We start from the raw sequence: 21,410 nt of genomic DNA, 5'->3' as shown, positions 1-21,410 counted from the left end.
GTTGGGTGTTTTTGTTCATCTTTATCTTTTCGTTAGGGTTCCTTTTTTCTCTCTCTAACCATCTCAGATTTAGGAAAGGACTGAAGACTCTACTCTTCCCTTGAGCGCTCCCTCACTTGACTTCCCACCTTCCAGGATGTGTTCATCAGCGCCGGGATGCCTAAGGGTAGCTGAGCGCTCTACAAAACCCAAAATCAAATCAAATCAGGAAATAGCAAAGGAAAGGCTAGCACCCATGTGTGTTAAGGTGAACAATAAGTTGAATGAGGCAGATCCTTTAGAAGATGGATGTTAATTGCTATAGCCTGTAATACTAATTTATCTAATGGAGGTAAAAGATGGCAAGTATGTGATAAATAACTTAAGTGCTATAATCGCCTATTACTTTTTTAGAGGGGGACATGGGTTTAATTTGAAAGTACCAAACATATTAAGATTTTTTTTTTTTGGCTGCTTTTGGAATGCTCTACAAATATTTTTGCTTCCAGCAGCATTCATGCTTAAAATAAGACTTTACTCTTTTATTATGTAGTATGGATTGGGTTGGGGTATTGCAACAACTTTGTCACATTTTTCAGAGAGCACTTCTATCTCAAAATTGACCAAGAGGATGCACACAAAGGAGCTAATATCTGGTGTTTTGATGCGTAAAGCCAATTGATATTCGAGATACAAACAGTATTTAAAACGCAAACAAGAGGGGCTATCGTTGAAATACTAGCTGTCGTACGAGTTACCGAAAGCTGTGGCACAATTGTAGATCTTGAATGTCACATGACCACCTCTAAAGAGATGTGAATGCTTGATCGCTCGCAGAATTTGGAATGATCCTAAGAAGAGTATATTTGGACGATTAAAAGTGGACGGCAAGTTAGATTTGAGTTCGCATCGCCATGGAATGATTAATGTAAAAAGTGGATGAGAATGACAACCAGGAATGGATGCATACAGGAGTGTATTTCTGTTTTGCTACTTGGCCCCACAGAATATTTACATCGCTTAAACATGATTTGTACTGCGCCCTAGGAAATGAGGTAATGTTAATGGCAGGTAATCAAAATCCATCATTGCTGAATGTTGTGATTGCCGCCAATGTGATGAAAAGATTGCCATGCCTGTAAGAATGACTTTTCCCTGAATGTATGTTTGTGAAGCTGCTAATCATAATACTTTATTAGATTTTCTAAAATCATGTAATTCAAGTTTCAGGAATCAATTTGGCAATGCATTTATCCAAAAGAAATAGATGTGTTAAAAATTCATTGTTAATCGTGTCTGCATTTTAGAGCATAATTTTTTGGTGCCTGAAAAGGAGGTGTTTTTTTGTTTCAAATTAAAATATCCCATTACATTTCTCGTCACAATAGGTGTATTTGCTAATAGTTTATCAATTTGCCTTGGGAGAAATGTGCGTGTTCTCCTATTGAATTCCAGCCAAGTGCAGTGTGTGTCTTTTTTTTTTTTCTTCTTTTTTTTGCAGGTGTCTGTTTATTTTTTCTCTGTAGGAAAGAGCAAACATAAAAAACACATCAATTTGCGTTGTGATGGACAACATGATTTGAGTAAGGCCCTTCTCTTATACCAGTTACTGGCCTAGCTGACAATGAAAATTTACCTCGGCATTACAGGAATTCTATGGGATCCTATGCCTTTTTAGGGCATCTTGGGTTTAACTTATTCAGGTACCAAGCTTCTTGATGCTCTCTACAAATGCTGTTGCTTATAATAGCCATCATGATTAAATGGGATCCTACTCTTTTAAACGCATATTGTTGAATAGGCTGGGGTTTCGCGACAACATTCTTTCTGTCATTTTTCAGAGAGCACTCATACCACAAAACCACAAACAAGATGCACATGGAGAGGCTAATATCACATATTTTGAAGCAAAGTTTTGTGACCAGTAAAAGCCAAGTATCATTCAAGATGCGAATGTAATCCAGAACAACAGTGAGAACACAAGTGCCGATATCATTCAGATACTAGGAATTGTACCAGTTTGTTCGAAGCAGCAGCAGCAGGACTGTAGATGGTAAATGACTAATCTGGGAATGCAAATTTTTGATCAGGATCAGAATTTGGAATTATCCAAAGAAAGCGACACTTGCATGAATAAAAGTAGGTACGTAATGCGTTGTTCACCTTCTAGTGATAAATTGAATGACTTTCTACCATGAGTGGATGCGAGTAGGCATTGTGCACAACTCTTTGCTATAGAGAGAAGATTTGGCTGTTTTCCTACTGCAAAGCACAGCTAATGCTTGCATGTCTGAGATGTGAAATCTCGTGCGCCATAAGATGAGTTACTGTTATTGGAATGTTCAGAAAATTCTTCATTACTATTAAATGTGTGAATTGAAAACAATGTAATGAACGAAAGGTTGATTTGGATGTAGTGTCTTGTTCCTAAATGTTTTGTTTGTGAATACGCTAATGAGGTTTAATTATGCGTTTTTGAAAGCGTTGAATGGAAATACATGAAATAATGGATCAGTGTTTATCATAAACTTTGTAGCTTGTCTAATAAGGAGCAGAGAGTATTTTTGGTGGCAGGTTAGAGTTGCTTGTTTCCTAATCTCTTGCAATTCAGTTATAAAGAAACAGTCTGGAAAGAGGATAGTTGCTAGTTAAATATTGTATTGCATTTTTTTGTGTTGGGTATGCTTTTTCTATTTCCAACAGGAAACGTCAAGGTAGCATTTTCTTTTCCTGTACACTGTGATGGGTCTCAAACTGCCGTGAAAATTCCTCAAGTTGAATTATGAATTGGATCCAAGAGCTCTTGCGTCTTGTTGAGACATACACATTTATTTGGAGTACAGCTGTGCCGAGAGTTGCTGGCATTGGGTTAAACCTATTTCATTGGAAGAATTGATGCGGCTTGAGATGTGGTGAAGTGATAAGTACTTATTTGTGTGGATTACCAGTAAACAAAAACAATCGTTACGTGTTTAATTTTGGGCCATGAATATAATAAGAAATAGGAAGAGGGATCGCTTGCTTGTGATGGTGCAGTATCATTGGGGATAGGTTTAAGCTAGGGAGATGCAGGGTGATGTTTTTTGCTTTGTTTGTTCACAGCCTCCGGATAATAAGGTGTGTACACCTGTTTGAGAGCTAGGCCTTTGGAAGCGTAGCGTATTCTGTGTTCCTAGAAAAGGTACATATTTTATTTATTTCCCTTGTAGCTAAAGGCATAATGTTTTTTTCTCGCTACAGTTGTAACTGGCAAATTTATGCATGTTTTTGATGATTTGAATGGTTACCTTTTAGAAAATAAGCAGCTTCTCTGATCTAATTGCAACCATATGCGCTGTGTCCTTTTATTTGTCTTTTTTCAGTTGGGTGTTTTTGTTCATCTTTATCTTTTCGTTAGGGTTCCTTTTTTCTCTCTCTTCTTCTAATAGGAAATAGCAAAGGAAAGGCTAGCACCCATGTGTGTTAAGGTGAACAATAAGTTGAATGAGGCAGATCCTTTAGAAGATGGATGTTAATTGCTATAGCCTGTAATACTAATTTATCTAATGGAGGTAAAAGATGGCAAGTATGTGATAAATAACTAAAGTGCTATAATCGCCTATTACTTTTTTAGAGGGGGACATGGGTTTAATTTGAAAGTACCAAACATATTAAGATTTTTTTTTTTTTGGCTGCTTTTGGAATGCTCTACAAATATTTTTGCTTCCAGCAGCATTCATGCTTAAAATAAGACTTTACTCTTTTATTATGTAGTATGGATTGGGTTGGGGTATTGCAACAACTTTGTTTGTCACATTTTTCAGAGAGCACTTCTACCTCAAAATTGACCAAGAGGATGCACACGAAGGAGCTAATATCTGGTGTTTTGATGCGTAAAGCCAATTGATATTCGAGATACAAACAGTATTTAAAACGCAAACAAGAGGGGCTATCGTTGAAATACTAGCTGTCGTACGAGTTACCGAAAGCTGTGGCACAATTGTAGATCTTGAATGTCACATGACCACCTCTAAAGAGATGTGAATGCTTGATCGCTCGCAGAATTTGGAATGATCCTAAGAAGAGTATATTTGGACGATTAAAAGTGGACGGCAAGTTAGATTTGAGTTCGCATCGCCATGGAATGATTAATGTAAAAAGTGGATGAGAATGACAACCAGGAATGGATGCATACAGGAGTGTATTTCTGTTTTGCTACTTGGCCCCACAGAATATTTACATCGCTTAAACATGATTTGTACTGCGCCCTAGGAAATGAGGTAATGTTAATGGCAGGTAATCAAAAGCCATCATTGCTGAATGTTGTGATTGCCGCCAATGTGATGAAAAGATTGCTATGCCTGTAAGAATGACTTTTCCCTGAATGTATGTTTGTGAAGCTGCTAATCATAATACTTTTTTATTAGATTTTCTAAAATCATGTAATTCAAGTTTCAGGAATCAATTTGGCAGTGCATTTATCCAAAAGAAATAGATGTGTTAAAAATTCATTGTTAATCGTGTCTGCATTTTAGAGCATAACTTTTTTGGTGCCTGAAAAGGAGGTGTTTTTTTGTTTCAAATTAAAATATCCCATTACATTTCTCGTCACAATAGGTGTATTTGCTGATAGTTTATCAATTTGCCTTGGGAGAAATGTGCGTGTTCTCCTATTGAATTCCAGCCAAGTGCAGTGTGTGTCTTTTTTTTTTTCTTCTTTTTTTTGCAGGTGTCTGTTTATTTTTTCTCTGTAGGAAAGAGCAAACGTAAAAAACACATCAATTTGCGTTGTGATGGACAACATGATTTGAGTGAGGCCCTTCTCCTATACCAGTTACTGGACTAGCTGACAATGAAAATTTACCTCGCCATTACATGAATTCTATGGGATCCTATGCCTTTTTAGGGCATCTTGGGTTTAACTTATTCAGGTACCAAGCTTCTTGATGCTCTCAACAAATGCTGTTGCTTATAATAGCCATCATGATTAAATGGATCCTACTCTTTTAAACGCATATTGTTGAATAGGCTGGGGTTTCGCGACAACATTCTTTCTGTCATTTTTCAGAGAGCACTCATACCACAAAACCACAAACAAGATGCACATGGAGAGGCTAATATCACATATTTTGAAGCAAAGTTTTGTGACCAGTAAAAGCCAAGTATCATTCAAGATGCGAATGTAATCCAGAACAACAGTGAGAACACAAGTGCCGATATCATTCAGATACTAGGAATTGTACCAGTTTGTTCGAAGCAGCAGCAGCAGGACTGTAGATGGTAAATGACTAATCTGGGAATGCAAATTTTTGATCAGGATCAGAATTTGGAATTATCCAAAGAAAGCGACACTTGCTTGAATAAAAGTAGGTACGTAATGCGTTGTTCACCTTCTAGTGATAAATTGAATGACTTTCTACCATGAGTGGATGCGAGTAGGCATTGTGCACAACTCTTTGCTATAGAGAGAAGATTTGGCTGTTTTCCTACTGCAAAGCACAGCTAATGCTTGCATGTCTGAGATGTGAAATCTCGTGCGCCATAAGATGAGTTACTGTTATTGGAATGTTCAGAAAATTCTTCATTACTATTAAATGTGTGAATTGAAAACAATGTAATGAACGAAAGGTTGATTTGGATGTAGTGTCTTGTTCCTAAATGTTTTGTTTGTGAATACGCTAATAAGGTTTAATTATGCGTTTTTGAAAGCGTTGAATGGAAATACATGAAATAATGGATCAGTGTTTATCATAAACTTTGTAGCTTGTCTAATAAGGAGCAGAGAGTATTTTTGGTGGCAGGTTAGAGTTGCTTGTTTCCTAATCTCTTGCAATTCAGTTATAAAGAAACAGTCTGGAAAGAGGATAGTTGCTAGTTAAATATTGTATTGCATTTTTTTGTGTTGGGTATGCTTTTTCTATTTCCAACAGGAAACGTCAAGGTAACATTTTCTTTTCCTGTACACTGTGATGGGTCTCAAACTGCCGTGAAAATTCCTCAAGTTGAATTATGAATTGGATCCAAGAGCTCTTGCGTCTTGTTGAGACATACACATTTATTTGGAGTACAGCTGTGCCGAGAGTTGCTGGCATTGGGTTAAACCTATTTCATTGGAAGAATTGATGCGGCTTGAGATGTGGTGAAGTGATAAGTACTTATTTGTGTGGATTACCAGTAAACAAAAACAATCGTTACGTGTTTAATTTTGGGCCATGAATATAATAAGAAATAGGAAGAGGGATCGCTTGCTTGTGATGGTGCAGTATCATTGGGGATAGGTTTAAGCTAGGGAGAGGCAGGGTGATGTTTTTTGCTTTGTTTGTTCACAGCCTCCGGATAATAAGGTGTGTACACCTGTTTGAGAGCTAGGCCTTTGGAAGCGTAGCGTATTCTGTGTTCCTAGAAAAGGTACATATTTTATTTATTTCCCTTGTAGCTAAAGGCATAATGTTTTTTCTCGCTGCAGTTGTAACTGGCAAATTTATGCATGTTTTTGATGATTTGAATGGTTACCTTTTAGAAAATAAGCAGCTTCTCTGATCTAATTGCAACCATATGCGCCGTGTCCTTTTATTTGTCTTTTTTCAGTTGGGTGTTTTTGTTCATCTTTATCTTTTCGTTAGGGTTCCTTTTTTCTCTCTCTAACCATCTCAGATTTAGGAAAGGACTGAAGACTCTACTCTTCCCTTGAGCGCTCCCTCACTTGACTTCCCACCTTCCAGGATGTGTTCATCAGCGCCGGGATGCCTAAGGGTAGCTGAGCGCTCTACAAAACCCAAAATCAAATCAGGAAATAGCAAAGGAAAGGCTAGCACCCATGTGTGTTAAGGTGAACAATAAGTTGAATGAGGCAGATCCTTTAGAAGATGGATGTTAATTGCTATAGCCTGTAATACTAATTTATCTAATGGAGGTAAAAGATGGCAAGTATGTGATAAATAACTTAAGTGCTATAATCGCCTATTACTTTTTTAGAGGGGGACATGGGTTTAATTTGAAAGTACCAAACATATTAAGATTTTTTTTTTTGGCTGCTTTTGGAATGCTCTACAAATATTTTTGCTTCCAGCAGCATTCATGCTTAAAATAAGACTTTACTCTTTTATTATGTAGTATGGATTGGGTTGGGGTATTGCAACAACTTTGTCACATTTTTCAGAGAGCACTTCTATCTCAAAATTGACCAAGAGGATGCACACAAAGGAGCTAATATCTGGTGTTTTGATGCGTAAAGCCAATTGATATTCGAGATACAAACCGTATTTAAAACGCAAACAAGAGGGGCTATCGTTGAAATACTAGCTGTCGTACGAGTTACCGAAAGCTGTGGCACAATTGTAGATCTTGAATGTCACATGACCACCTCTAAAGAGATGTGAATGCTTGATCGCTCGCAGAATTTGGAATGATCCTAAGAAGAGTATATTTGGACGATTAAAAGTGGACGGCAAGTTAGATTTGAGTTCGCTTCACCATGGAATGATTAATGTAAAAAGTGGATGAGAATGACAACCAGGAATGGATGCATACAGGAGTGTATTTCTGTTTTGCTACTTGGCCCCACAGAATATTTACATCGCTTAAACATGATTTGTACTGCGCCCTAGGAAATGAGGTAATGTTAATGGCAGGTAATCAAAATCCATCATTGCTGAATGTTGTGATTGCCGCCAATGTGATGAAAAGATTGCCATGCCTGTAAGAATGACTTTTCCCTGAATGTATGTTTGTGAAGCTGCTAATCATAATACTTTATTAGATTTTCTAAAATCATGTAATTCAAGTTTCAGGAATCAATTTGGCAGTGCATTTATCCAAAAGAAATAGATGTGTTAAAAATTCATTGTTAATCGTGTCTGCATTTTAGAGCATAATTTTTTGGTGCCTGAAAAGGAAGTGTTTTTTTGTTTCAAATTAAAATATCCATTACATTTGTCATCGCAATAGGTGTATTTGCTGATAGTTTATCAATTTGCCTTGGGAGAAATATGCGTGTTCTCTTATTTAATTCCAGCCAAGTGCAGCGCGTGTCTTTTTTTTGTTCTTTTTTTTTGCAGGTGTCTGTTTATTTTTTCTCTGTAGGAAAGAGCAAACGTAAAAAACACATCAATTTGCGTTGTGATGGACAACATGATTTGAGTAAGGCCCTTCTCTTATACCAGTTACTGGCCTAGCTGACAATGAAAATTTACCTCGGCATTACAGGAATTCTATGGGATCCTATGCCTTTTTAGGGCATCTTGGGTTTAACTTATTCAGGTACCAAGCTTCTTGATGCTCTCAACAAATGCTGTTGCTTATAATAGCCATCATGATTAAATGGGATCCTACTCTTTTAAACGCATATTGTTGAATAGGCTGGGGTTTCGCGACAACATTCTTTCTGTCATTTTTCAGAGAGCACTCGTACCACAAAACCACAAACAAGATGCACATGGAGAGGCTAATATCACATATTTTGAAGCAAAGTTTTGTGACCAGTAAAAGCCAAGTATCATTCAAGATGCGAATGTAATCCAGAACAACAGTGAGAACACAAGTGCCGATATCATTCAGATACTAGGAATTGTACCAGTTTGTTCGAAGCAGCAGCAGCAGGACTGTAGATGGTAAATGACTAATCTGGGAATGCAAATTTTTGATCAGGATCAGAATTTGGAATTATCCAAAGAAAGCGACACTTGCATGAATAAAAGTAGGTACGTAATGCGTTGTTCACCTTCTAGTGATAAATTGAATGACTTTCTACCATGAGTGGATGCGAGTAGGCATTGTGCACAACTCTTTGCTATAGAGAGAAGATTTGGCTGTTTTCCTACTGCAAAGCACAGCTAATGCTTGCATGTCTGAGATGTGAAATCTCGTGCGCCATAAGATGAGGTACTGTTATTGGAATGTTCAGAAAATTCTTCATTACTATTAAATGTGTGAATTGAAAACAATGTAATGAACGAAAGGTTGATTTGGATGTAGTGTCTTGTTCCTAAATGTTTTGTTTGTGAATACGCTAATGAGGTTTAATTATGCGTTTTTGAAAGCGTTGAATGGAAATACATGAAATAATGGATCAGTGTTTATCATAAACTTTGTAGCTTGTCTAATAAGGAGCAGAGAGTATTTTTGGTGGCAGGTTAGAGTTGCTTGTTTCCTAATCTCTTGCAATTCAGTTATAAAGAAACAGTCTGGAAAGAGGATAGTTGCTAGTTAAATATTGTATTGCATTTTTTTGTGTTGGGTATGCTTTTTCTATTTCCAACAGGAAACGTCAAGGTAGCATTTTCTTTTCCTGTACACTGTGATGGGTCTCAAACTGCCGTGAAAATTCCTCAAGTTGAATTATGAATTGGATCCAAGAGCTCTTACGTCTTGTTGAGACATACACATTTATTTGGAGTACAGCTGTGCCGAGAGTTGCTGGCATTGGGTTAAACCTATTTCATTGGAAGAATTGATGCGGCTTGAGATGTGGTGAAGTGATAAGTACTTATTTGTGTGGATTACCAGTAAACAAAAACAATCGTTACATGTTTAATTTTGGGCCATGAATATAATAAGAAATAGGAAGAGGGATCGCTTGCTTGTGATGGTGCAGTATCATTGGGGATAGGTTTAAGCTAGGGAGAGGCAGGGTGATGTTTTTTGCTTTGTTTGTTCACAGCCTCCGGATAATAAGGTGTGTACACCTGTTTGAGAGCTAAGCCTTTGGAAGCGTAGCGTATTCTGTGTTCCTAGAAAAAATACATATTTTATTTATTTCCCTTGTAGCTAAAGGCATGATGTTTTTTCTCGCTAAAGTTGTAACTGGCAAATTTATGCATGTTTTTGATGATTTGAATGGTTACCTTTTAGAAAATAAGCAGCTTCTCTGATCTAATTGCAACCATATGCGCCGTGTCCTTTTATTTGTCTTTTTTCAGTTGGGTGTTTTTGTTCATCTTTATCTTTTCGTTAGGGTTCCTTTTTTCTCTCTCTTCTTCTAATAGGAAATAGCAAAAGAAAGGCAAGCACCCATGTGTGTTAAGGTGAACAATAAGTTGAATGAGGCAGATCCTTTAGAAGATGGATGTTAATTGCTATAGCCTGTAATACTAATTTATCTAATGGAGGTAAAAGATGGCAAGTATGTGATAAATAACTTAAGTGCTATAATCGCCTATTACTTTTTTAGAGGGGGACATGGGTTTAATTTGAAAGTACCAAACATATTAAGATTTTTTTTTTTGGCTGCTTTTGGAATGCTCTACAAATATTTTTGCTTCCAGCAGCATTCATGCTTAAAATAAGACTTTACTCTTTTATTATGTAGTATGGATTGGGTTGGGGTATTGCAACAACTTTGTTTGTCACATTTTTCAGAGAGCACTTCTACCTCAAAATTGACCAAGAGGATGCACACAAAGGAGCTAATATCTGGTGTTTTGATGCGTAAAGCCAATTGATATTCGAGATACAAACAGTATTTAAAACGCAAACAAGAGGGGCTATCATTGAAATACTAGCTGTCGTACGAGTTACCGAAAGCTGTGGCACAATTGTAGATCTTGAATGTCACATGACCGCCTCTAAAGAGATGTGAATGCTTGATCGCTCGCAGAATTTGGAATGATCCTAAGAAGAGAATATTTGGACGATTAAAAGTGGACGGCAAGTTAGATTTGAGTTCGCATCGCCATGGAATGATTAATGTAAAAAGTGGATGAGAATGACAACCAGGAATGGATGCATACAGGAGTGTATTTCTGTTTTGCTACTTGTCCCCACAGAATATTTACATCGCTTAAACATGATTTGTACTGCGCCCTAGGAAATGAGGTAATGTTAATGGCAGGTAATCAAAATCCATCATTGCTGAATGTTGTGATTGCCGCCAATGTGATGAAAAGATTGCTATGCCTGTAAGAATGACTTTTCCCTGAATGTATGTTTGTGAAGCTGCTAATCATAATACTTTTTTATTAGATTTTCTAAAATCATGTAATTCAAGTTTCAGGAATCAATTTGGCAGTGCATTTATCCAAAAGAAATAGATGTGTTAAAAATTCATTGTTAATCGTGTCTGCATTTTAGAGCATAATTTTTTGGTGCCTGAAAAGGAGGTGTTTTTTTGTTTCAAATTAAAATATCCCATTACATTTCTCGTCACAATAGGTGTATTTGCTGATAGTTTATCAATTTGCCTTGGGAGAAATGTGCGTGTTCTCCTATTGAATTCCAGCCAAGTGCAGTGTGTGTCTTTTTTTTTTTCTTCTTTTTTTTGCAGGTGTCTGTTTATTTTTTCTCTGTAGGAAAGAGCAAACGTAAAAAACACATCAATTTGCGTTGTGATGGACAACATGATTTGAGTAAGGCCCTTCTCTTATACCAGTTACTGGCCTAGCTGACAATGAAAATTTACCTCGGCATTACATGGATTCTATGGGATCCTATGCCTTTTTAGGGCATCTTGGGTTTAACTTATTCAGGTACCAAGCTTCTTGATGCTCTCAACAAATGCTGTTGCTTATAATAGCCATCATGATTAAATGGGATCCTACTCTTTTAAACGCATATTGTTGAATAGGCTAGGGTTTCGCGACAACATTCTTTCTGTCATTTTTCAGAGAGCACTCATACCACAAAACCACAAACAAGATGCACATGGAGAGGCTAATATCACATATTTTGAAGCAAAGTTTTGTGACCAGTAAAAGCCAAGTATCATTCAAGATGCGAATGTAATCCAGAACAACAGTGAGAACACAAGTGCCGATATAATTCAGATACTAGGAATTGTACCAGTTTGTTCGAAGCAGCAGCAGCAGCAGGACTGTAGATGGTAAATGACTAATCTGGGAATGCAAATTTTTGATCAGGATCAGAATTTGGAATTATCCAAAGAAAGCGACACTAGCATGAATAAAAGTAGGTACGTAATGCGTTGTTCACCTTCTAGTGATAAATTGAATGACTTTCTACCATGAGTGGATGCGAGTAGGCATTGTGCACAACTCTTTGCTATAGAGAGAAGATTTGGCTGTTTTCCTACTGCAAAGCACAGCTAATGCTTGCATGTCTGAGATGTGAAATCTCGTGCTCCATAAGATGAGGTACTGTTATTGGAATGTTCAGAAAATTCTTCATTACTATTAAATGTGTGAATTGAAAGCAATGTAATAAACGAAAGGTTGATTTGGATGTAGTGTCTTGTTCCTAAATGTTTTGTTTGTGAATACGCTAATGAGGTTTAATTATGAGTATCTGAAAGAGACACGTTAGTGATAGATTCCTTACCTTAGAATATCCCCAGGCGTCAGACTGGATCCGGAAATTTTTGCGTAGCAGTACCCTTGCGCGTCGGCAGGCGTCGTCTGCGGCTCCGCGTCCGTCGTCGGCTCCGCGTCCGTCGTGGGCGCCGTGATGACGTCGTCGGAGTACTTAGACGCCGCCTCCGCGTGCTGACGTCAGTTCTTCTTTTTTCCGCGCCAGCCAGCGCAGATCTGGAAAAGGCAGTTCCCTAGTCATTTTTTGACTAACTTTTTGGAACTTTTGATCTATTTCGAAGTCTTCACGACTCCGACGGTGCCGTTAGGGATGCCCGGCTTCAAGCATTGCGGCGAGTGCGAACGCCTCATGTCGGTTACGGATCCGCACCGCCTGTGCCTGACGTGTTTGGGCATCGACCATGACGACGAGGCCTGCCCCAACTGTCGGGCCCTCTCGAGGAAGGCCAGGCGGGAGCGGTCCCGTAGGCGACTCGAGATCCGCCAGTCGGCCCCGCGCCGTGTGAGGTCCCGGTCCCACGGGAGGTCGAGGGACAGGTCGCGGGGGCGGAGCCGTCACAGCTCCGGGAGTCGGCGCCACTCCTCCGGGTCCAAGTCGTCAGGTAAGAAGCATAAGAAGTCGAAAAAACATCATCGCTCTTCCGACTCCCCCCGACGCGGCCGGGGGTTCGGGTGACACCGCCCACGCGGCTCCTCAGGAGTCGCGGGCGCCGCGTTCGGCTCCATACCCCCGTCCCTGGGCTGAACGCGACGCCGGAGGAGATAAAGCGCTTCCTCATGGCCATGAGGTCCCTTTCTTCTCCGACGGGTTCCGCGGCGCCTTAGGGCCCAGCGAACCCGTCTGGGGGCCCTAGTGGGTCGGGGGCTGCGTCCCCGACGCCGTCGGGTGCTTCGGCCTCGACGCCGCCGGCGCCGCAGGGCCCCACGATCCCGACGCCGCCGCTGCCCCCGGGCTCGGCGCCGCAGGGTTCAGCGGTCCCGGCGTCGTCGGTGCCTTCGGGCCCGACGCTGCAGGGTGCCGTTCGGCCCTCGTCTGGCGCTGGAACGTCCCCGGTGGACCTTACGACCCCCCCGGGGTCGGTCCGTGTGGTGTCCCCTCCGGCGTCCCCAATGCCTCCTCTCTATGGGTTCTGGCGTCGGGACGGCGCCTGTCGGCGCCGATCTCAACGCCGTTCGGGGATTTCCATCCCTATGAACCATCCTCATTCACTTACGACCCTGAGTCTCAGGAGATGGGGGAAGAGGAGGTTTGGGAGGGGTCTGAGGACCCTCTGACAAGGGAATTTCAGTCTACCATGGACTGGACAGGAGACCTAGGGGAGGCCAGTGGCCTGGACACCTCTCCAGACACTGGATTCGTCTCTCCTCCTTCCGTGGCTTCGGAGGAGGGCGCGACATATAGTGTGGTGTTGATGAGGGCTGCTAAGGCATTGGGCCTTGAGCTCCCCGTCGCGGCCGTGAGGACTAACCTCCTCACTGAGGTCCTTAAGCCGCAGTCATGCTCCATGGAGCCTATGCTGCTGTTTAATGAGGCCTTGTCGGACGTTCTTTTGGGCACTTGGTCCAGGCCCGCTACAGGTTCGCCTGTAGATAGGAACGTGGCCAGACGCCACCGCCCGGCTCCGGGCGACCCATGTTTCCTGCCACCCACCCCACCCCGAGAGTCTGGTTATCCAGGCCTCTAACTCCCAGACCGCCTTCCCATCGGCTCCCCCTGATCGGGAATCCAAGAGGTACGAGGCCTTTGGCAAAAAGGTATTCTCGTCCCTTAGCTTAGGACTGTGGTCTTTCAACACCGCATGCCTCTTGGGCCTTTACACCCATTCTATATGGGAAACGGTGGCGGAATTGCTGCCAGAGTGTCCGTTGGAGGTACGGGCCAAACTCGGCCAAGCCCTAGTGGAGGGCCGGGACGCAGCGAAGTATTCGATCAGGTGCGGACTGGATACAACTGACTCGCTGGGCAGAGCGATGGCTACGACGGTGGCGATTCGACGCCACGCCTGGCTGAGATCCGCCAACTTCTCGGCTGATGTCCAGAATACACTCATGGACATGCTGTTCGATGGCCGTCGCCTCTTTGGCGACAAGGCAGACCACGCGCTTGAGCGCTTTAAGGACTCCAGGGCTACGGCCAAGTCCTTGGGCCTCTCGGCCCCGCGCCAGCAAGTGGGTGCCTTTCGCTCCTTTCGTGGCCAAGGAAGGGGCGTCCCCACGCGTGCCGCCAGGCACTCGCTGCAAACTATCGTCCAGCGCGGCGGCGGCCGTGGAAACCGCCGTGGAGGCGGTCGGGGAGGCAAGCGGAGCCAGTCCACACCTGCCCCCGCAGCATCCGCCTCTAAACCCTCCTAGTCCGTGCTTTTCGGCCCATGTGACGCCAGTGGGGGGCAGGGTTCGCTATCACCACTCTCACTGGCGCACAGTCACTTCGGACAGGTGGGTGCTGCAGATCGTTCGAAGGGGCTACTCCCTCCCCTTCGAGACGACCCCTCAAGCCATGCCACTGCAACACCACCGCATATCGGGGGATCATTTGCGGCTCCTGCAGGAGGAAGTTTCGGCCCTCTTGGCCAAGGGGGCCATCGAGCGCGTTCATGGGCCAGAAGTAGGTCGTGGTTGCTACTCCCACTACTTCCTGGTACCCAAGAAGGGCAAAGGGGGCCTACGCCCTATCTTGGATCTGAGGAACGTCAACGGCTTCCTCCGGAAGGAGAAGTTCAAAATGCTGACCTTGGCTCAGGTCTTGGCTGCCCTAGACCCAGGAGACTGGATGGTAGCGTTGGACTTGCAGGACGCATATTTCCACATCCCCGTCCTGCCGGCCCACCGGCGTTACCTCCGGTTCACGGTAGACCACGAGCACTTTCAGTTTACCGTGCTCCCCTTCGGCCTTACCAGCGTCCCACGGGTGTTCACGAAAGTGATGGCGGTGGTCGCAGCTCACCTGCGCAGGTTAGGGGTGTCAGTCTTCCCCTACCTAGACGACTGGTTGTTGAAGGCGGGCTCGCCCCAGGCAGTCGTCAGCCACCTCCAGACTACGGCGGATCTCCTGCACCTGCTGGGATTTTCCATCAATGTGCCGAAGTCACACCTGTGTCCCTCTCAGAAGCTTCTTTTCATCGGAGCGGTTCTCAACTCGGCGCAGTTTAGTGTTTACCCGCCCGAACAGCGGGTCCGGGATATACAGGCTCTGATTCCGGTCTTTCGGCCGTTATCCCGGGTTTCGGTCAGGTTGACGCTGCGGCTTCTGGAGCTGATGGCCTCCTGCATCCTTCTGGTGCATCACGCACGGTGGCGGATGCAGGTTCTGCAGTGGGACCTGAAGTTTCAGTGGGCCCAGCACCGGGACAACCTGTCCGGCCATGTCCTGATCTCGGAGGCCACTGCGAGACAGCTGCAGTGGTGGCTCACGGACCGCGATTGGGTCAACGGCAGATCCCTCTCCCTCCCCCAACCGGAGCACGTAGTTGTGACGGACGCGCCCCTCCAGGGCTGGGGAGGCCACTTGGGAGAGGCGGAGATCAGAGGACTCTGGTCTCCGGCGGAGAGCCCGGCTCCATATCAACCTGTTTGAGCTGCGGGCGATTCGTCTGGCACTGAAAGCATTCCTCCCGTCTGTCCGAGGGAGCGCAGTGCAAGTGTTCACCGACAACACTACCGCCATGTGGTACTGCAACAAACAGGGCGGAGTGGGGTCATGGACCCTTTGCCAGGAGTCTCTGCGTCTCTGGCAATGGCTGGAACATCAGGGCGTGACTCTGGTGGTTCAACACCTGGCAGGTTCTCTGAACGCCAGGGCGGACGAACTCAGCCGTCGGTGCTCGATGGATCACGAATGGCGTCTGAACTCGGACGTGGCGCAAGGCCTCTTTCGGCAATGGGGAGAGCCTTGGTTAGATCTATTCGCCACCGAAGAGAACGCGCAATGTCATCAGTTCTGCGCGTTGGAATTTCCAAGGCGGCACTCGCTCGGAGACGCTTTTCGTCGCGAGTGGAGCTGCGGTCTGTTGTACGCCTTTCCGCCTATACCACTTCTGCCCAGAGTGCTGAAGAAGATCAAGCGCAATCGGGCACAAGTCATCCTTGTGGCCCCGGACTGGGCTCGAAGGTACTGGTATCCCGAGCTACTCAGCATGTCAGTCGATCCCCCGATTCGTCTGCCTCTTCAGGAGGACCTTCTGTCGCAGCAGCAGGGGATGGTCCTCCACCCGAACCTGTCCAGTCTCCACCTCCATGCTTGGAGATTGAGCGGCGACAGTTGAGGCCATTTGACTTGCCTCCTGAAGTTTGCAACATCATTCTGGCAACCAGGCGTCCCTCCACAAAGACGGTATACGCCTGCAGGTGGAACAGATTTGTGGCATGGTGCACAGCAAAGGCTGTGGATCCCCTCAATGCCCCTCTCTCCGAGGTTCTTCTCTTCCTTCTTTCTCTTGCCCAGCAGGGCTCTGCTCTGGGCACTCTCAAGGGCTATCTTTCGGCTCTTTCAGCCTTTCTGAGCCTGCCTGACCAACCTTCTTTGTTCAAGTCCCCTATTGTTAACAGATTCCTGAAAGGCATCACTCATACCTTTCCTCCTGTTCCTTTCGTGATGCCTCAGTGGGACTTGAACCTGGTTCTCACCTTTCTGATGTGCGCTCCCTTTGAGCCACTTCATAACTGTCCGCTTCGCCTTCTTTCTTTGAAGACTGCCTTCCTGGTAGCCATCACCTCTGCCAGGAGAGTGAGTGAGCTCCAGGCCCTCTCTTGCAAGCCTCCCTTCCTGTCAGTCCATCCGGACAAGGTTGTTTTGAGGACTAGGCCCTCTTTCTTGCCAAAGGTGGTCACGGCCTTCCACATTGGGCAGTCCATCACATTGCCCACCTTCTTTCCGCCTCCGCACCCCTCGAGAGAGGAGGAGAGGCTCCACCGTCTGGACCCAAAACGTGCGCTCTCGTTCTATCTGGATCTCACACGCCAGTTCCGGGTGGATGATCAACTCTTTGTTGGGTACGCGGGCGCTAAGAAAGGGAAAGCGGTGCACAAGAGGACCATCTCACGATGGATTATCATGTGCATCCAGGCGTGTTACTCCTTGGCTAAGAAGGAACCACCTGTTGGGCTGCGGGCTCATTCCACTCGAGCCACGGCCACTACAACTGCCTTGGGCCGAGGTGTGCCCTTGCAGGACATTTGCCAGGCGGCTACGTGGGCCTCGTTGCACACGTTTGCTAGGCACTACTGCCTGGATAGTCAAGTCCGGAGAGACGGCTTCTTTGGCCGCTCGGTTCTCCAGGACTTTCTGGTGTAAATATTGGTTCGCAGACCCGCCACCACGGGGATGGTATTGCTGGGGTATCTATTCTAAGGTAAGGACTCTATCACTAACGTGTCTCTTTCAGATGCACAAGTTACTACTTGTGTAACGATATATCTGTAAGAGACATTAGTTAGTGATAGATTCCTTACCGACCCACCCATCCTCATCGTTCTGCGAACCGATATCTAGGGTTAAGGTCATCCCCATTCAGGGCCCCAGTTTCTTGGCACCAGTGTCGGTTTTTTGTCATGGCTCTGCGCTTCTGGCGCGGAAAAGCTGTGGCTAAGAACTGACGTCAGCACGCGGAGGCGGCGTCTAAGTACTCCGACGACGTCATCACGGCGCCGACGACGGACGCGGAGCCACAGACGACGCCTGCCGACGCGCAAGGGTACTGCTACGCAAAAATTTCCGGATCCAGTCTGACGCCTGGGGATATTCTAAGGTAAGGAATCTATCACTAACTAATGTCTCTTACAGATATATCGTTACACAAGTAGTAACTTGTGCTTTTGAAAGCGCTGAATGGAAATACATGAAATAATGGATCAGTGTTTATCATAAACTCAGTAGCTTGTCTAATAAGGAGCAGAGAGTATTTTTGGTGGCAGGTTAGAGTTGCTTGTTTCCTAATCTCTTGCAATTCAGTTATAAAGAAACAGTCTGGAAAGAGGATAGTTTCTAGTTAAATATTGTATTGCATTTTTTTGTGTTGGGTATGCTTTTTCTATTTCCAACAGGAAACGTCAAGGTAGCATTTTCTTTTCCTGTACACTGTGATGGGTCTCAAACTGCCGTGAAAATTCCTAAAGTTGAATTATGAATTGGATCCAAGAGCTCTTACGTCTTGTTGAGACATACACATTTATTTGGAGTACAGCTGTGCCGAGAGTTGCTGGCATTGGGTTAAACCTATTTCAGTGGAAGAATTGATGCGGCTTGAGATGTGGTGAAGTGATAAGTACTTATTCGTGTGGATTACCAGTAAACAAAAACAATCGTTACGTGTTTAATTTTGGGCCATGAATATAATAAGAAATAGGAAGAGGGATCGCTTGCTTGTGATGGTGCAGTATCATTGGGGATAGGTTTAAGCTAGGGAGAGGCAGGGTGATGTTTTTTGCTTTGTTTGTTCACAGCCTCCGGATAATAAGCTGTGTACACCTGTTTGAGAGCTAGGCCTTTAGAAGCGTAGCGTATTCTGTGTTCCTAGAAAAGGTACATATTTTATTTATTTCCCTTGTAGCTAAAGGCATAATGTTTTTTCTCGCTACAGTTGTAACTGGCAAATTTATGCATGTTTTTGATGATTTGAATGGTTACCTTTTAAAAAATAAGCAGCTTCTCTGATCTAATTGCAACCATATGCGCCGTGTCCTTTTATTTGTCTTTTTTCAGTTGGGTGTTTTTGTTCATCTTTATCTTTTCGTTAGGGGTCCTTTTTTCTCTCTCTTCTTCTAATAGGAAATAGCAAAGGAAAGGCTAGCACCCATGTGTGTTAAGGTGAACAATAAGTTGAATGAGGCAGATCCGTTAGAAGATGGATGTTAATTGCTATAGCCTGTAATACTAATTTATCTAATGGAGGTAAAAGATGGCAAGTATGTGATAAATAACTTAAGTGCTATAATCGCCTATTACTTTTTTAGAGGGGGACATGGGTTTAATTTGAAAGTACCAAACATATTAAGATTTTTTTTTTGGGCTGCTTTTGGAATGCTCTACAAATATTTTGATTCCAGCAGCATTCATGCTTAAAATAAGACTTTACTCTTTTATTATGTAGTATGGATTGGGTTGGGGTATTGCAACAACTTTGTTTGTCACATTTTTCAGAGAGCACTTCTACCACAAAATTGACCAAGAGGATGCACACGAAGGACCTAATATCTGGTGTTTTGATGCGTAAAGCCAATTGATATTCGAGATACAAACAGTATTTAAAACGCAAACAAGAGGGGCTATCATTGAAATACTAGCTGTCGTACGAGTTACCGAAAGTTGTGGCACAATTGTAGATCTTGAATGTCACATGACCACCTCTAAAGAGATGTGAATGCTTGATCGCTCGCAGAATTTGGAATGATCCTAAGAAGAGAATATTTGGACGATTAAAAGTGGACGGCAAGTTAGATTTGAGATCGCATCGCCATGGAATGATTAATGTAAAAAGTGGATGAGAATGACAACCAGGAATTGATGCATACAGGAGTGTATTTCTGTTTTGCTACTTGGCCCCACAGAATATTTACATCGCTTAAACATGATTTGTACTGCGCCCTAGGAAATGAGGTAATGTTAATGGCAGGTAATCAAAATCCATCATTGCTGAATGTTGTGATTGCCGCCAATGTGATGAAAAGATTGCTATGCCTGTAAGAATGACTTTTCCCTGAATGTATGTTTGTGAAGCTGCTAATCATAATACTTTTTTATTAGATTTTCTAAAATCATGTAATTCAAGTTTCAGGAATCAATTTGGCAGTGCATTTATCCAAAAGAAATAGATGTGTTAAAAATTCATTGTTAATCGTGTCTGCATATTAGAGCATATTTTTTTGGTGCCTGAAAAGGAAGTGTTTTTTTGTTTCAAATTAAAATATCCCATTACATTTGTCGTCACAAGAGGTGTATTTGCTGATAGTTTATCAATTTGCCTTGGGAGAAATGAGCGTGTTCTCTTATTGAATTCCAGCCAAGTGCAGTGTGTCTTTTTTTTTTCTTCTTTTTTGGTAGGTGTCTGTTTATTTTTTCTCTGTAGGAAAGAGCAAACGTAAAAAACACATCAATTTGTGTTGTGATGGACAACATGATTTGAGTAAGGCCCTTCTCTTATACCAGTTACTGGCCTAGCTGACAATGAAAATTTACCTCGGCATTACATGAATTCTATGGGATCCTATGCCTTTTTAGGGCATCTTGGGTTTAACTTATTCAGGTACCAAGCTTCTTGATGCTCTCTACAAATGCTGTTGCTTATAATAGCCATCATGATTAAATGGGATCCTACTCTTTTAAACGCATATTGTTGAATAGGCTGGGGTTTCGCGACAACATTCTTTCTGTCATTTTTCAGAGAGCACTTATACCACCTAAACCACAAACAAGATGCACATGGAGAGGCTAATATCACATATTCTGAAGCAAAGTTTTGTGACCAGTAAAAGCCAAGTATCATTCAAGATGCTAATGTAATCCAGAACAACAGTGAGAACACAAGTGCCGATATCATTCAGATACTAGGAATTGTACCAGTTTGTTCGAAGCAGCAGCAGCAGGACTGTAGATGTTAAATGACTAATCTAGGAATGCAAATTTTTGATCAGGATCAGAATTTGAAGTTATCCAAAGAAAGTGACACTTGCATGAATATAAGTAGGTACGTCATGTGTTGTTCACCTTCTAGTGATAAATTGAATGACTTTCAATCATGAGTGGATGCGAGTAGGCATTGTGCACAACTCTTTGCTATAGAGAGGAGATTTGACTGTTTTCCTACTGCGAAGCACAGCTAATGCTTGCATGTCTGAGATGTGAAATCTTGTGCGCCATAAGATGAGGTACTGTTATTGGAATGTTCAGAAAATTCTTCATTACTATTAAATGTGTGAATTAAAAACAATGTAATGAACGAAAGGTTGATTTGGATGTAGTGTCTTGTTCCTAAATGTTTTGTTTGTGAATACGCGAATGAGGTTTAATTATGAGTTTTTAAAATCGCTGAATGGAAATAAATGAAATAATGGATCAGTGTTTATCATAAACTCGGTAGCTTGTCTAATAAGGAGCAGAGAGTATTTTTGGTGGCAGGTTAGAGTTGCTTGTTTCCTAATCTCTTGCAATTCATTTATAAAGAAACAGTCTGGAAAGAGGATAGTTGCTAGTTAAATATT

The 21,410-nt window shown here is 43.1% G+C and overlaps 1 protein-coding gene across 4 annotated transcripts in view; it reads left to right on the top strand.

Moving 5' to 3' along the window:
* The window catches only part of LOC147736598 (uncharacterized), a 77,207-nt gene that overhangs the window by 51,340 nt on the left and 4,457 nt on the right, over positions 1-21,410 (top strand). Inside the window, exon 1 of one of the 4 annotated variants that reach the window (XM_086953343.1) lies at positions 1,511-8,657. The exons of 1 other annotated variant lie outside the window; for it this stretch is intronic. The gene's annotated coding sequence lies outside the window, so the exon portion shown is untranslated. Of the gene's footprint in view, positions 1-1,510; positions 8,658-18,697; positions 19,810-20,093; positions 20,456-21,410 lie in introns of those variants that run through there. 2 more of the 4 variants (XM_086953344.1, XM_086953346.1) reach the window with 2 other exon arrangements.

This window comes from Lissotriton vulgaris, chromosome 1_2, assembly GCF_964263255.1.
Source record: "Lissotriton vulgaris chromosome 1_2, aLisVul1.2, whole genome shotgun sequence".
NCBI classification, from domain to species: domain Eukaryota; kingdom Metazoa; phylum Chordata; class Amphibia; order Caudata; family Salamandridae; genus Lissotriton; species Lissotriton vulgaris.
The sequence above is the reverse complement of the archived record's forward strand: the minus strand, read 5'-3'. Positions and strand labels throughout refer to the sequence as shown.